The sequence below is a fragment of the Gorilla gorilla genome, chromosome 6 (genome assembly GCF_029281585.2).
Source record: "Gorilla gorilla gorilla isolate KB3781 chromosome 6, NHGRI_mGorGor1-v2.1_pri, whole genome shotgun sequence".
NCBI lineage: Eukaryota > Metazoa > Chordata > Mammalia > Primates > Hominidae > Gorilla > Gorilla gorilla.
The window spans coordinates 166388688-166398941 of NC_073230.2; the positions used below are offsets into that span (position 1 = coordinate 166388688).

The 10254-nt window shown below is 51.1% G+C and overlaps 1 long non-coding RNA gene across 1 annotated transcript; it reads left to right on the plus strand.

The window, feature by feature from the left end:
* Nucleotides 1-6633: 6633 nt before the first annotated feature.
* Nucleotides 6634-8465, plus strand: LOC134758884 (uncharacterized). Its single transcript, XR_010134555.1, has 3 exons — nucleotides 6634-6900; nucleotides 7365-7668; nucleotides 7911-8465. It is a non-coding gene; the product is annotated as an uncharacterized lncRNA (long non-coding RNA).
* The last annotated feature ends 1789 nt before the right edge of the window (nucleotides 8466-10254 follow it).

A 10254-nucleotide genomic window follows, 5' to 3' on the forward strand; every position in this document is an offset into this window, starting at 1 on the left:
CTGCATTTTCAGCAGCTCTTTTCCAAAGAATGAGTAAAAGTTTTCTTGACCACCATCCTCCTCTGATCATACAGAAAACAGTGGGTGGCTTTTGCTCATATCAAAACCACCTGTGATCGATGAGCAAAATTCGGGCTTCCTCAGAAAGTCAAGGGTGAAGTTGGATGTAGAAACTCATGACCTTCATGGAACTGAATCCATTCCCGGCACTTAGAGTTGAATACATATTTGTTGACTGAGTGGATAAATTTATAATTTTAAGCCTCTGGCTCTCTTAGCTAATCCAGGAGTCCGGGGAAATCAGTCTCTGTGAAGTTTTGATCAAAGAGGCCTTAGATCCCTCCGGAACAAGGATGGATAGAAATAATAATAATTTTAAAGGTGGGCCACCAGTGCCGGGGAAGGACGGGAAGTGCCGTTTCCCACATTCAGCAGGCGCCCGGCCACTGCCTGCTACGGGCATGGCTGCGGGAGGCCAAGGGGGACGAGAAGCGAATCCCTGCCGTAAAACTGTTCCCAGCCGAGTGGAGGAGAGAGGGTGTGAACACACTCTCAGGACGCTGTGCTGTGACTGGGGTTTTAGTGCAGCAGATTGAAAAAGGGAAAAAACGTGGCAGGTGGGAAACCCCTTGGGTAAGTCCAAGAATCTCCAGCCACACAAGCATAGCCTCTTACATTTATGTATTTATGTATTTATGTATTTATCTGAGATGGAGTCTTGCTCTGTTGCCCAGGCTGGAGTGCAGTGGCGCAATCTCAGTTCAATGCAACCTCCGCCTCCCGAGTTCAAGCGATTCTCCTGCCTCAGCTTCCCAAGTAGCTGGGATTACAGGTGCATCACCATGCCTAGCTGATTCTGTGTTTTTAGTAGAGACAGGGTTTCACTATGTTGGTCAGGCTGTTCTCCAACTCCTGACCTCAAGTGATCCACCTGCCTCGGCCTCCCAAAGTGCTGGGATTACAGGCGTGAGCCACCGTGCCTGGCCAACCCCTTACATTTATATCACACTTTTCCTAGGGGCTTCCTTGCACGTTATTTCTAATGCAATAGACAGATGTGTTTGTCCTTCTCACAGTGTAGTTCACTACGTTTTAATGAACTCTTCTTCTTGTATTAAGGCATGGCACGTGCACACCAGAGGGGCTTCCAACAGGGGAAGGGGGAAGGGGCGTCTCCTTCCCAGCCCAGGCGCTCATACATCTTCCTAGGACTCAGCCACTGTCACCGGGAACTTGTTTGTCCTTCCCAAAGCCAAGCATGTGCACTGAGGCAGAACTGTGAACTTACAGGATGGGTGAAATAGACAACGCACGCGCTCGACAACCCTCCCCGCTGTATGAGTGACGGCAGTGCTTGTTGGCAGTGAAAGAATTCAGCCCTTGTAGTCTTTAACCGTATGAAAGTTGAGGAACAGACGTCTCCAGGCCCATTACCACAGGTTCAGGGCAGCCCCAGTCATGGTGAAAAGGTTTAAGGTGTGGGGCATACTGGTCCGTAGCAGGGCAGTTGGGGCAATACCGCGATGCTTGGGGTGGGCCGGGGGCTGCCAAGAGGAGCACCCCCGGCCGTCCAGCCTGCTGGGCACTAGCTCAGGCTCTTGTTTGCCAAGACATTTCAGTCCCACCACGTTTGATTTATTTCTGTTCCAGTCTCTGTTTAAATCCATTTAACAGCTCCCAGTGGCCTCCAGGAAAAAACTCCAAATCCTCGGCCCGACATCCAAACCCGTCTACACCGGGGTTCAGGCTCCACTTCGGAGCTCGTGGCCCCTGCCCAGCCCGGGGGCAGGTTTGTGAGGCCAAGCTCCTGCCCCTCGCTGCCCACCCTGGAGAGCCCCGAGTTCTCTCCTCCTCCCCGCTCACGGGTGCTGCCCGAGACCCAGCCCTCCCTCTGCTCTCCCTGCACCTTCCCACCAGCGTGGACGTCCCCTTTTCTGGATTCCTGTAGCTTCAGCAATGCGTTTGCTGCCTTCATTTCTAGGACACTTTGGGGCGACTTGCTGTCTGACCTCTGTTTCTGAAGGACGGGGGCTGTTTATTTTGCGTCTCTGAATGTGGAGTAGAGAGTTTTGTTCCATGAAGGTATTTACATAATTATTTATTAAAAGAAAAAACCCCTCAGCTGTTTGAAATTTTTTTCTCCCAGAAGGAGCTCTGTTTTAATGGGAACGGGTCTGAAAGTGGATTTATTTTACAGATGCTCACAGGAGGACGGTGGCAGGGAGGCTGTGTCCAGCTGTCACCGCAGCGCGGAGGCATGTTCGGCACCTCGGATCAGCTCTAGCTGGGGCTGTCCCGCAGCCGCCAGGCCCACACCCTAAAGGATGTGCGCTCTGTGGTTTGAAGGAGATTAAAGGAAACATGGAGAAACCCCCTGCAGACAGAGGCCGGGTCCTGCTGCCACATCTAGACCTTCCTGACGGATGAGGGGTGCCAGCCATATTCTTTTTGCTTTGATGTAGGGGGTATGTGTGTATTTTGGGGGCTGGGGAGGGAGGACTGAGGCGGACCCACTCCTGGCCAGGCCTGAAACCCTCCCGTTGGCACCCCTCTTTGAGCTCCGGCTCACCGCATGCGGCCTGGTGCCCATCATCCAGGCTGTGCCAGGGCTGGGGGTGGCACCCGTAAGAGGCGACACTGTCTCTGGGCCTTGCCACCCACCCCTCCAGCCTGGCATTTTGTGAATGAAAGCAGGGCTTGGTTGGGGCAGGTGTGCCAGCGATGGAGGTGCTGTGTCCGCATGGGGCCTCATAGCTCAGGGCTTATTAGGAGCATCGATCATCTGCAGTGCCATTTCCAAACTCCCTCTCCCTCACTCAACTCGCTAAACCTCATTCTTTCCCACACCCAGGTGCTCGGGTGAGAAATGGAGTGTTAATGAGTGTTGGCTTGCCGGCCACGGGCTGGGAGGGGGTTTCCCCCTCACCCCTGACCCCGCACGACCCTTGCCCCCTGACCCCGCACAACTCTCATCCACTCAACAAGCTGCTGCATCTCCCTTTGACCCTGACCTGGTTTTTGGTGGCCCGAGAGTGGACCACATCCATCCTCCCACCCTCAGGGTCCTGGCTTCTGGGGGGCCAGAGGACCCCCCAGAAAAAGCTGTAAAAGCCAGAGGAGCCGAGGCCCCGGCCCACGCTCGGAAGCACCCGAGGCCCCGGCCCACGCTCGGAAGCACCCGAGGCCCCGGCCCACGCTCGGAAGCACCCGAGGCCCCGGCCCACGCTCGGAAGCACCCGAGGCCCCGGCCCACGCTCGGAAGCACCCGAGGCCCCGGCCCACGCTCGGAAGCACCCGAGGCCCCGGCCCACGCTCGGAAGCACCTGAGGCCCCGGCCCACGCTTGGAAACACTCTCAGCCTGGAGACATCGGCTGCAGCTCCCCGCACGCCCTGTCCCCTCCCGCTCTGCATTAATCTTGCACCGACACCCTCTTTATGCTGTTGGAAAAATCGAAATGCCAGGAGGCGGGAGGCAGGGAGAATCCCTCATCAGCAACGTTTATGGTATTGACTTGCATCTCATTGACTGTGTCAACAAGCGCTTGGCGTCTACATGTGGGAACAGCCTATAAAATTAGGAAAGCTAAGCGGCCATTGAAAACCCATCACTTCGGATCCACCAGCCACATAACCCTGGACAGGAAGATGAAAAGTACCTTCTTCCCAGCGCTCAGCCTCCAGCTCTGGGCCTGGTGAAGACGGGCACAAAACAGCAGCAGTGAAACACAAAGTGAATCGAATTAGTCACTACTCAGGCCTGGGGCCTCAGCTGGAAATGACCTTCAGAATTCAACGGAGGAGGCCCTTCGTGGGAGACAAAGAAGGATGGGGCGTCATTGTGCGAGCTTTAACGCTGCACAAAGGACGATCAGGAGGCGGCAATGCATGTGTGACCTGCGCCGGGCAGGGAGGGAGGCTCTCAAGAGGCCTCTGTGCAGGGCGGTGCCCTGTATGCCTCTGGAAATGGGGCAGAATTTGTGGTGCCATCGTGCCCAGTCTTCCTGCCAACAAAAGAGTGTATCAGGTTGGAAGTGAGTTTTCCATTTCATAGGAGAGTGGGGGTATGGCAGGAGTCCCTCGGAAATAGTGGAGTTTTGCTCCTGCACAAAAATAAGACCCTGTTCTGAGGACGTGAGTGAGCCGAGCACGTCTGTGCTTCTGTCTAGAGGAGCCGGGAGCCCTGGTTGGCCCAGATGTCTCGCAGCCTCGTGGCTGGCTCTGTCCACAGGGTCCACGAGCTGGAGGGGCACGGATAAAAATGCTTTTCCCACGACAGAGCGCGTGTGGTGGGCTGACTCCGGTTTATCTGTGAGCACAGAGGTGTGGCCTGCTCGCCCCACAGGAGGTGACCCCGCAGAAGGAACACTTCTGCCCTGATCTGCTGTTTGCAGAGGACGAGGGCTGTCATCCTGCTCCTCTGAGGCTGAGGCCTCAGCCAGCAAGGCGGCGGGGTCGAGCGGGGTGTCTGAGCCAGCCACACAGCGCTCACTGGAAGCTTTGTGCTTTGCTGACCCTGTGACCCCAACAGCCACCCACCTCTCCGAGCCCCAGCGTCCTCGTCTGTAAAGTGGGGTGACAGTAGCTGCCTGACATGACTGACAGACTCTCGTTTGTTAAGCACTGTCACGTGTGGGAAGTGACTTCCTTCTGGGTTGGGGGGGCTTCTCTTATCCCTGGGCACTGTTGGGTCCCTAGGAGAAGCACAGGTGAGCAGAGGAGGGCTCCCCTGGGCTGGTGCGGCCGGCAGTTCTGCAGGGACCTCGCACTGGCTCCTTAATGTGGTTCGCGTGGCCTCCAGATTTACAGCTGAATTCTCTCTTCTGAGCACGTCACTGGATGACCAGCACTCTACCAGGGGAACTGCCGTTCTGGGAAAGGTGCCCGCTGGCCAGCGGAGTCTCCTCACACATCCATGGTGTGTGGGGCTCTGACGGGTTCTGGGTGAGCATTCCCCTCTTCTCCTGGATGCCACCTGCGCATCCACTTGGGAGAATTAGGTGGGCTTTTTGGGCCACGGCTTCCTCATCCCTGTCTGTGCACGCATCTGTGTGTGTGTGTGTGTGCCCGTGCACGTGTGTGTGCCTCATGTGTGCATCTGTGGGAGTGCAAACGTGCACGTGTGTGTGTGCATGCAGCGGAGAGGGGGAATGTGTGTGGGGCTGGAAACTGATAATCTTTAAAAGATCTCCCAGACTTAAAATTCTTTTATTATGTAACATTTATTTTTATTTATTTATTTTGAGACAGGGTTTCACTCACGTCACCCAGGCTGGAGTGCAGTGGCACGCGCTCGGCTCACTGCAACTGCAGCCTACTGGGCTCAAGCGATTCTCCAGCCTCAGCCTCCTGAGTAGCTGGAATTACAGGCGCACGCCACCACACCTGGGTAATTTTTGTATTTTTTGTAGAGATGGCTTTTCACCATGTTGGCCAGGCTGGTCTTTAACTCCTGGGCTCAAGTGATCCACCCACCTAGCCTCCCAAAGTGTTGGGATTACAGGCGTGAGCCACCACGCCCGGCCTATTATTATGTTAATTTAAAATAAGCAAATACTTGAGTGCCTCTGTACCAGGCGCTGTTCTAGGAGCCAGGAGCTGCGCCCTTCTCCACCCGCTCCCACACTTTCTCCTTCTCTTAACTCCACCATTGCCTCCTCCCTCCCCTTGTTCTCCCCGCCAGCCCCAGGAACTTGAAGCACTTGGATTGTCGGGAGCTGCCCGCCTTCAGCCACCGGCCAGTGGCCAGCACCCCGGGTTCGGCCCTCTGCCAGTGCGGGCTCAAAGGCCCCACGCCCACGCAGCCAATCCTCACATGACGGTGACCAGAGGCCACTTGAGCTCAGGCACCTTAGCTGGCACATACTCCACCCTCCAGGGCTTGGGCATGACGGGCACCTCGGCTGGCACGTACTCCACCCTCCGGGGCTCGGGGCCTGAGGAGCAGACGGTGGCCCTGTGCAGACGCTCTGCTTGCGGGAGGCTGCGCTTTCAGTCATTATTTGGATTTCGTTTTCCACATGAAAATATTTAGAGATCCAGCTCTTGGAAGCCAAGGAGAAACTGGCTTTTAAGGTAAAGGAAGGCAAGTTTGCCGAGGTGATGGGAAGACACCTTGCAACTGCTAAACCTCCAAATTTACCGGTAGAACCTGGCACACAGCTTTTGCTGTCGTTTGGAGAATTACTGCATCCATTGCCGTTCGCTCAGAGCCATTGTGCACGTTTGTTTCTCTGATCACTAACAGCCTGCACGTTTCCAGCATTTCCAGTTTCCAGCGTCGTATGGGGATTTCCACGTGTTTCAGTCGCTTATTAGCTTTTGTGGCTTCAGGGTGAGCCGTGGCGTCTGAGACACCCAGCCACATCGTTCCGCAGTGGGCGGGGCATTGAAGACAGGTCTGAGAACGTTCCAGCTCTTGCTGGAAGGGACGTCATTTCTGAACACGTGAGGGGTCTGAGTTTCTTTACGACAGCAGCTTCTACTGAGCGAAATGGTCAGAAAACCATTGCTCTAGTTAATATTTTAGATAGTTGCAAGTTACTCCATTTACCATATATACTTTACAAGTTTCCAAAGAGTTAAAATACAGAAGGGGCCTTACTTCCAAATATGAAGTGTGTGGGTGCACCGGTTGTTTCAAATTCAGAACGTGTTTTCCACGATGACAATGTCATAAATGCTGTTGAGATTCCCAGGCCAGCTCCTAGAAACCCTTAATAGTAGAAAACCATAGGGGGAAACACCAGTAATTAGACAGAACAGAATACAATTGCTTTTTAAAAAGTTACTTTGATCCCTGGTGGTCAAATGAAAAGCATGATCATGGGAAGCCGTGGAAGGTGAGCCGTCGATATTCCGAAGGGAAGCCGGGATCCGTCCAAGGGTGTTCGAGATAAAAGGTGCTGTTTCATTAATATGTCTAGCTGCACTTCAAGATTTATGGCTTAACTTTGTTTTGTAAAAATTGAATATTAGCCTTATTCTTACGATTTTCAGAAGGAATCAGAGACGTTTTTAATTTACAAGGAGGGGAAACAGGGAAACAGAGGAAGGGAGAGAGACAGGCATCTGCGGAGACTTCCCTGGAGAGCAGAGGCCAGAGGCAGAAGAGGGAGGGGGTGGAGTGGTTGCGGAGGACTTGCCCAGGAAACCCCTGTGAGAAGGAAGAGTTTTCTCAGCTGAGCATTGAGCCAGCTGGTGTGTCAGGGGCAGCTTAGTTCACCATGCTGGGTCCTCTCCTGAGCACAGGAAGACTGCACTGTCCCACCTTCTCTGGAGTCCGCTGGGGCCTCCTGTGTGACCTGTGTCCAGGCCTGGCCCTAAAACATCCCACCAGCCTCTCAGCCCTCTCTTCCCTCTGCAGCAGGAGCAAAGGCCACGTGGGGGAGATGATACATCACAACATGCAGGCAGGATGGCCCTGAGTCACCACGTGGAGACAAGCCTCAAGAGGACTCCACTTCCCAGTGGACGTTGCATGAGCAAGCAGGAAACCTCTTCTGTGAGCCCCTGAGGTTCAGGGTTTTTTGGGTTTTTTTTAGTACCATGGCTACTGTGATGTATCCTGACTAACGCCGACAGCACAGGGAGCCTTTGCCTGCCAGAGGAAGAGGTGAGGAAGAGGTGGTGCGTCGTGCACTTCCTGTTGCTGTTTTAGGACAGCTTGGGTGAGTCCAGCATTAAAAATCAGAATGGGAAAAAGGAGAGGAAACCCGGAAAGGTCTACATGGGAAAGCCAGGATCTGCAGAAGACAGACTGTCTCTCCCAGGATGCCTGGTGTTTTTGGAGGGGCATGTAGCAGTTGGAGGTTTGCATTTCAGGATTTGCCTTACATTAAAATGCAATTTATCTGTTAATTCTATTTACTTATTTAACTCACACGGATTAACTGCCTATTCTGTGTACCAGACGTAGTTTGTTCCAGGGAAGTGCTGCTGAACCAGGTAAACCCAGCCCCCCATCTCCAGGAGCAGAGGCTGCAAGGACAGGGAGACAATGAGGCAATGGTGTGCTGGGGGAATTGTGCCAAAGTGAAAGCATCCTTCGATCATTTTTAAGTCATTCTAGGATCTTCAGGGCATCAAAGTTTTGCCTGTGAGCCTCAATTGGTCTAATACAAAAATACAGACTGTGGTTAATCATCTGAGCTTTGAGATCATGTGAGATTGTAATCCTGCCTTGGTTCTGCCACTTACTGCTGGGGAAGGAAAAATTAATCTTTCCAAACAGCTTGCAAGACAGAAATCATGCTTTCTACCTCCCAAAGCTGCTGTGGGCATGAAACAGCCCACGTGCATGAGGTGCCCAGCATAGCGCCTGGAAATCACACACAATCACAGAATCATGGGGCCAGAGGAGGCCCTTGAAGTTTTATCTGAGTTACTCCTCCCATGAGATGCTTCAATTCTCCAACTTCTCCTCAATGGCACCTGTAAAGAAATGGGTTCTCCCTCTGTTGTTCTCTCTCTCGCTCTCAAGCTGTTTTAGTACTTAGAGTTATGCCACTTCATTTGAAGTTTAACATGGTAAATCTTAGAGACCATCCAACACACTTATTTTATTTTATTTTCTGAGACGGAGTTTTGCTCTTGTTGCCCAGGCTGGAGTGCAATGGCACGATCTCAGCTCACTGCAACCTCTGCCTCCCAGGTTCAAATGATTCTTTTGCCTCAGCCTCCCGAGTAGCTGGGATTACAGGCATGCACCACCATGTCCGCCTAATTTTGTATTTTTAGTAGAGACGGGTTTTCTCCATGTTGGTCAGGCTGGTCTTGAACTCCTGATCTCAGGTCATCCGCCCCCCTTGGCCTCCTAAAGTGCTGGGATTACGGGCATGAACCACCACGCATGGTCCCAACACCCTTATTTTAATGCTGTTAATGTCACTGGATTTCATTTTTGGCCCAGCATCTGCTTTCTCTTGTTGAATGTGCCACGTGCAGTGGAGAAGAATGTGTATTTTCCAGGCAGTGGGTGCAGTGTTCGTCATTTGGGTCAAGGTGATGGATAGTGTTGTTCAGATATTTGTCTTTACTGATATTTTTGTTGAGGGATGTTGAAGTCCCTAATTATGATTGTGGAATCATTTATTTCTCCCTAACTCTGGATGTTTGCGTCATGTGTTCAGAAGCTGTTACAAGGTGGGTTCAACTCTACGACTGTCACGTCTTTCTGAAGAGCCTTCCCTTCAGCATTACGAAGTGTCCCTCTTTATTTCTAATAATACATTTTGTCTAAATGTCTATTTTATCTGATATTCACAGAGCTTCTCTAGTATTCATATGCTTACTGTTTGCATGGTATTTTCTTTTCCTTTCATTTACTTTCAATCAATATGTCTTCATATTTAAAGTGAATCTCTAAGAACACTAGAATCTAATTAGACAAAAAATAAAGCAAATCTTTTAGAGATAGTATATAGTTGAATCTTGCTTTCAAAAACTGACAATCTGTCTTCTAATTGGAGTGTTTATTCTATTCATATTCAATGTAGTTGTTCATATGGTTGGATTTAGGCCTATTTTTTTGGGAGGCAGGGGACAGAGTCTCACTCTGCCACCCAGGCTGAGTACAGTGGCATGATCATGGCTCACTGCAGGCTCAGCCTCCCAGGGTCAAGCAATCCTCCCATCTCAGCCTCCCGAGTAGCTAGACTACCAGCATGTGCCACCACACTCAGCTAAGCATCTTTTATTATTTGTTTTCTGTTTGTTTCCTCTGTTTTGGTTCTCTGTTCCTCCTATTCTGCCTTCATTTGAATTATGTTAATATTTTTTAGAATTCCATTGTACTGGATTTACTGACTTTTTAGCTATAAATACTCTCGGCATTTTTAAGTGGCTGCCCATGGAATTCCAATGTACATCCTTAGAGTTTTCTTAGGGTTAATATTGTAACATCTTATGTACATTTGTAAACCTTGCAGCAAAATAAGTCCATCTGCTTCCCCTTCCTCCATTGTTTACTGCTATAGTTTCCATAGGTATTACATCCACATACTTTATAAGCCTCACAAGAAAATGTTTTACTTTTTGCTTTGTACAGTCTTAAATTAAAAGGAAAATTAGTCTTTTGTATTTATCCGGCTATTTACAATTTCAGATTTCTTCATTCTTCCCCAAAGGTGCAAGTTTCCATCTGGTATTATTTCTCTTTAGCCTCAAAAACCTCCTGTAGCCTTTCTTGTAGTCCAGATCTGTTGGCAATGAATTATTATAGCCTTCTTTTATCTGAAAATTTTTTCATTTTACAT